The sequence below is a fragment of the Sinocyclocheilus anshuiensis genome, unplaced genomic scaffold (assembly GCF_001515605.1).
Source record: "Sinocyclocheilus anshuiensis isolate Anshui unplaced genomic scaffold, SAMN03320099.WGS_v1.1 scaffold2305, whole genome shotgun sequence".
NCBI lineage: Eukaryota > Metazoa > Chordata > Actinopteri > Cypriniformes > Cyprinidae > Sinocyclocheilus > Sinocyclocheilus anshuiensis.
Window position 1 is genome coordinate 186,013 of NW_015552535.1, and position 6,947 is coordinate 192,959.

General features: G+C 31.7%; 1 protein-coding gene across 1 annotated transcript in view; it reads left to right on the forward strand.

Moving 5' to 3' along the window:
* LOC107663746 (receptor-type tyrosine-protein phosphatase mu-like) overlaps positions 1-6,947 on the forward strand; it is a 313,414-nt gene that overhangs the window by 137,431 nt on the left and 169,036 nt on the right. The gene's annotated exons all lie outside the window — the stretch shown is intronic.

Sequence of the window (6,947 nt, forward strand, 5' to 3'; positions counted from 1 at the left end):
TGTTAAAATAGCAGGATTTCTACTATCAAGTATACTACTTGTTGCAAATAGTGGCAATTATCTGCACTTCAGTATTGTAGTACATTATAAAACCGTATACAATAATAACGTATTGTGTAAATTATCATTTTAATTCAAATTATTAAATGGATGCCACGTTATTGGTACAATAAAGCCCTCCCTACACCTACCCTAACCCTACCCGATACTTTATTTTCAACTTTTTGATTATTTCCTTAATTTTTATTGAAAATAAATGCCTTTACGATGTGATACGAGATTTGAAAAGGGAGAAAAAAAAAGTTCGGCAAAAGGCGGGATCGAACCCGGGTCGATCGCGTCAAAAAGCCAACGACACGCGCTTATCCATCTGCGCCACTGGAGCTGATTATTTACAGTCGCTTTTAAAGTGTTGACTAGCCCAATCACAGTTGCAGGGCGGAATTACTGTACATAGCCTCTGCCAACAAGGCAGGCTATTTGCACTAAGTGTAAATAGACACTGTATTTTTTATTCCAGAGTAAGCGCAATTCATACAATACATTTAAACTGAGCTACTTTAATACCATCTCCGAACTTTCTACCACGACTCTGCTGTTCTTCGGCTGGTTCGTCCCTGTATACGTTGATTGACAGATGTCTCGTCCAGTCAGCGGTGAGTAATCCCAAACCAATGACGCTGTCTCAAACTATACCTACCTCTTCTGGTTTGTCTGATTTGTCGTTGTGTTTTCTGACTTGTTATAATGTTTTCTGAATTGTTATTTTGTTTTTTAGATTTGCGTTTGCGTTTGTAATTTGTTCATTTGTTTTCAGAATTGCGATTTTTGAGGTTTTGCACTTCTCGGCCACTGTAGAATTATGACAATTAACCAGTTGTGAAATATTGTTAACATGCATTTGGTGTTTAGCAAAATCAGTTTTGTTGCAGAAGTTCAACATGCATATAATTTCTTCTCATTTTTACATTGGTGAAAAAAAAAGGAAATAAAGTTGCATGAGTTCAGAATCTATTTGCACTGTAAAAGATGTTTTAATGGGTGAATTAGGAAAATCAAGCAGCCTAAAATATCTTTCTTACTGTAGATGCAAAAGAAGATTATCTTATTAGGCAGCGTTAATATGAACAGTCACTTCACTAGTTTTGGATCAGAGCCGGTGTGTGTGTATGTGTGTGTGTGTGAGAGATATATCAGTTGTGTCATTATAACGAGTGTTGGGATTTCCTTTCTTGCGTGTGTTTTCCGTGTTTTGTGTGTGTGTGTGTGTGTGTGTGTGAGTGAGTGTGTGTGTGTGTGTGTGTGTATGAGTGTGTACAGGTTTATACTGTATATCCTGGTGGGGACTTACACCTGAATACACACAGACTCATGGGGACTCATGTCATGGTGGAGACCTAAATTGAGGTCTCCATGGGTACAAAAACTTATAAATCATACAGAATGATTTTTTTTTGAGAAAGTAAAAATGCAGAAAGTTTCCTGTAAGGGGTAGGTTTAGGTGTAGGGTCAGTGTAGAGCGATAGAAAATACGGTTTGTACAGTATAAAAACCATTACGCCTATGGAGAGTCCCTACAAGGATAGCTGACCAGTGTGTGTGTGTGTGTGTGTTGATGAAAGCAGCCAAGGGCAGTGACGGGCATCACAACGCTCTGCTTCCTCCAGGAGAAAGACGCCTGCAGGTTAACAAGACTGACCCGCATCCTGTGACAGCACAATGAGAGTCATAAATCATTTACAGCATGCTTCCTTTCTCTGTCCACTCACTCACTCACTCACTCACACACACACACACACACACACACACAGAGAGACACACACACACACACGCTGCAGGTGCCAGAATGAACTTCTGCCAATGAATTTACCGCCGAAAATACACCTTACTGGCCACAAATATGCTTTTTTTCAGTAGTATATTAAAAATATTTGTATTTAGATTTTTTAAATATGTATAATATTTATAAATATAAATGTATTTATTAATATATTTTTAATACATTTTTAAGGTGCTCCTGGTACATACATACATGCATACATACATACAAATGTATTTTTAATACATTTAGTATTTTTTACATTTTAGGTCAGATTTTATATTAATAAATATATTTTAAAATATTTATAAATATAATTATGTTTTGTATTTACAATGTATTTTTAATATATGACAATGAAATTATTTAGCTGCATTTTCTTTTCTTTTTTGTATATTAGTGGCAGTCAGAATAATATATATATATATATATATATATATATATGTGTATCTGGTGTGTGGTGGGTATTCATTGTGGACCTTATTCTTTTGTATATTGAGTGATACTGTAGTTGGAGGCACTCAGATGCTCTTCTGTATGAAGGACATTGAAAGAGAATGAGAAGGAAGAACAGAACCGAGGGGAAGTAGTGTCCTCCTCGACCTTCTGAGGAGGAAGTTGTCCTGCAGTGTGTGATGAGTTCAGCTCTCTGTCACGTCAAATCAGCTCAGATTCACTCTGAAAGAGAATGGAGGAAAAGCCCAGAACATCCCAATAACAGACGAGAGACACCAGTGAGTGTGTTCCCCGGTCATGCCAGACAAATTATTTATTTATTTTATTTAGTCATTTAGCAGACGCTTTTATCCAAAGTGACTTACAAATGAGGACAACAGAAGCTCTAACATAACAGTAAGCCAAACACCAAAAAAACAACTACATATGTGTATGCACAACCACACACACATACATATATACTGTATACTGTATGTACATACACATTTATAAATTCAATATATACAGTGGGTACGGAAAGTATTCAGACCCCCTTAAATTTTTCACTCTTTGTTATATTGCAGCCAAAATATGTGAAAAATAATGTGTTTTTCGAACAACCTAGTATGAGAGCCTGTTGTAGTACACCCCCAAAACAAAATCAAGACTTTGTAAAATAACATAATAGGACCCCTTTAAAGAAAGAAAAGAAAGTTGCATGTGAAGGAATGGTTTTCGGGTTGAGTTTGAGCTTGGCTCGTTCGGTTTTGATAAAGTGTCCAGATTTGATCAGATGCATGTGAACGACTGAATCACATCTGAACATATGCTCTGTCTGTGATCTTCTGGTCTGTAGATGTGGGTGAGTGACAGCAGACAGCAGTGAAGTGAATCAGATTGAAACGTGTGTGACTCTGTCAGTGGGAGGATGGAGAGAGATGTCGCTGTCGGTGTCGTGGTGTTGTTGGTGTTGCTGTGGGTGTAGCGGAGCGTGTCTGTGGTCACACCTGCACACAGCTGCCAGGATGATGGATGCTCCATTAGCACAGCTGTAATTGGCGTTCTCCACGCTCCAGATCCAGACGCTGCTCTGAGGTTCCTCTACAGACCTGCTGCTGCTGCTATGAGCTCTCAATCTGAGCTACAGTCCATCCGTCTGATGATGATGTTAGTCCTGTGTGCTAAAGACAGCCCTGACACTCTGAATGTACCTCTTATCATCAGCATAGTAGTGAGCACTCACTTTCTCAGTTGCTTTCATACTGTTTTTGCACATTAATTTACTCCATTTTATTTTATTTTATTCTATTCTATTTTATTTTTGTTATTTTATAATTGAATTTGATTTTATTTATAAATTTTTTTTTTATTTTGTTTTATTTTTTCTAATTTTATTTGATTTCATAATTTTTGTTTTGTTTTATTTTATTTTATTTATTATAGTTTTATTTTATTCATTTCTTGTTTCGTTTTATTTAATTTCTGATTCAATTTTAAATTTTGTATAATTTTACTTTGTAATTTTTATTTTAAATAATTTTATTTTATTTTTTATAATTTTATTTTATTCATGTTTTATTTTTTTATAATTGCATTTTATTTTTTATAATATTTAATATTAGTTATGTTTTTTTTTAAATATTATTTAATTTGATATTTTTTATGTTTCATTTAATCTTATTTTTTATAATTTAATTTAATTTTGTATAATTTAATTTAATTTTTTATAATTTAATTTTATTCATGTTTTACTTTATATTTTTATTTTATTTTCCTGAGTTAACATCTAGCCCTAAGATGCCATTGAAGCATATGGTTCCAAGCAAAATAGTGTATTTTTATTGTAAAATATATATATTTTTAAACCTTTTTTAACTTTATTGTAGAGTGTTACTGATGGGTTTGAAACTCGACAGCAAATGCATGATAAACATGATAAACATGATAAAACAGATGTTTTTCCTGTAGAAACATCAGTCACGGGCCTCATTTGTGTTCAGGTTGACTGTGACACCGAAGCAGATTGTCTTGTATTGCTAATAGATTTTCATGCTCTGATGGCGGTTTCTGTGTGGGTTCCTCTACAGACCTGCTGCTGCTGCTATGAGCTCTCAATCTGAGCTACAGTCCATCCGTCTGATGATGATGTTAGTCCTGTGTGCTAAAGACAGCCCTGACACTCTGAATGTACCTCTTATCATCAGCATAGTAGTGAGCACTCACTTTCTCAGTTGCTTTCATACTGTTTTTGCACATTAATTTACTCCATTTTATTTTATTTATTCTATTCTATTATATTTTTGTTATTTTATAATTGAATTTGATTTTATTTATAAATTTTTTTTTTATTTTGTTTTATTTTTTCTAATTTTATTTGATTTCATAATTTTTGTTTTGTTTTATTTTATTTTATTTATTATAGTTTTATTTTATTCATTTCTTGTTTCGTTTTATTTAATTTCTGATTCAATTTTAAATTTTGTATAATTTTACTTTGTAATTTTTATTTTAAATAATTTTATTTTATTTTTTATAATTTTATTTTATTCATGTTTTATTTTTTTATAATTGCATTTTATTTTTTATAATATTTAATATTAGTTATGTTTTTTTTTAAATATTATTTAATTTGATATTTTTTATGTTTCATTTAATCTTATTTTTTATAATTTAATTTAATTTTGTATAATTTAATTTAATTTTTTATAATTTAATTTTATTCATGTTTTACTTTATATTTTTATTTTATTTTCCTGAGTTAACATCTAGCCCTAAGATGCCATTGAAGCATATGGTTCCAAGCAAAATAGTGTATTTTTATTGTAAAATATATATATTTTTAAACCTTTTTTAACTTTATTGTAGAGTGTTACTGATGGGTTTGAAACTCGACAGCAAATGCATGATAAACATGATAAACATGATAAAACAGATGTTTTTCCTGTAGAAACATCAGTCACGGGCCTCATTTGTGTGCAGGTTCGCTCTGACACTGAAGCAGATTGTCTTGCATTGCTAATAGATTTTCATGCTCTGATGGAGGTTTTTGTGTGTGTGTTCTGTATCGAGATGGCGGGTGAATTGGAGCAGGACCGTTGGGGTGGCGACTAATGAAATAGTGCTCATCTAAAACAATGAAGGTCAGGAAATTAATTGGTTTAAGTCATTAGCTCAGAGGAATCAGGCGGCCCGTCTGAAGATTATGCTCTAGATCGCGAGTCGTGGCCTTTGCGGGCGATCGACACGCCGCTGATTAATTGCGCCACTTAAGATTAAAGCCCAGAGACGCGGGGTGGAATTAAACAGCTCTTTGTTGATCTGCGGCTTTTCACTCATCTCAGTGTTTCATTAACAAAATGACTCGCCTTCGAGAGCCACGAGCCGCGCTTCAGTTCATCTGATGATCAACAAGAGCACGAGGATCAGGACGATCAGAAACACAAGACCACAGATTAATGCTCTCACTCGCTCTCATCATTGTGTTCTAGTGAATATTTATTTGAAGTTATTTTAGTATCATTTATATACTATTATAGTTTAATATTTATTTTGTATATTTTTTCTTTTCATTTTAATTTTACATCAAGTTTTAGTCATTTTGTTTGCCTTTTTTGTAATATATATATATATATATATATATATAAAGATATTTAGCATTTCCAATTAATGTAGGCCTGTTACTATTATTATGAAGTAACTTTTAACATTTAAAAATTACAATTAATTTACCCCGCAATAATGACCAAATAACTGACGCGCTGCGAGGATAACAAAAGATTAGGCTATTATTATTTATTTTATTACAAGTAATGACAGTTTTTATGGTTTTAGTTTTAGTTAATAATAACTCTGATCTAAATGTATTGTTACTAAATAAATGATAAAAATAAGATTAAATTTGATTAAACAAATAAATAACACTTTTATTATTTTTTTTGTAGAAAATAAACAATAATGTCACGTGAAAAACCTCATATATTTGCAAAATTACATTTTACTCATAATATTTTACACACAAACTACAGTAGTATGGATTTGATGGCTAAATCAATGACTTTATATGTTGAAATTACATTAATGTTCTCACTCACTCATTTTATTTCTGTTAACATGCATTATATTTCAAGTAACAATTTTTATTTATTTATTTATTTAGTATGGTTTTAGTTTTAGTTAATGATAATAACCCTGATTTCAAACTGGGGTCTGTAGAAAATATTAAAGAAAAATAGTGTAAAAATAAATAATAACAATAAGATTAAACTAAATAAATAAACATAATTTGATTATAATAATTTAATAAATAAAATGTTGATTAAATAAACAATTAAAATAAATAATATATCAGTAATGTAACATTAAAAAAAATCCAAATAATATTTTACTTTTATTTATAATGCAAAATTTTCACAGTATAAGATGACTCTTTACACTTGAAAATACATAGATGTTGTTTTAATATTCCTTGCATGAGGATGATCTATACTACAAGCTACTTAACAAAAAAAAAGTAGATGCGCTAACTGTATTCAGTCTACTTTATTTTCAGCTAGTTAAAGTGACCTTTTCTTTCAAGTTACATAACTATGATATTACAGATATGACGGCTGAAGACGTCCTCATATGTGACCCTGCAGCACAAAAGCAGTCTTAAGTCGCTGGGGTATATTTGTAGCAATAGCCAACAATACAT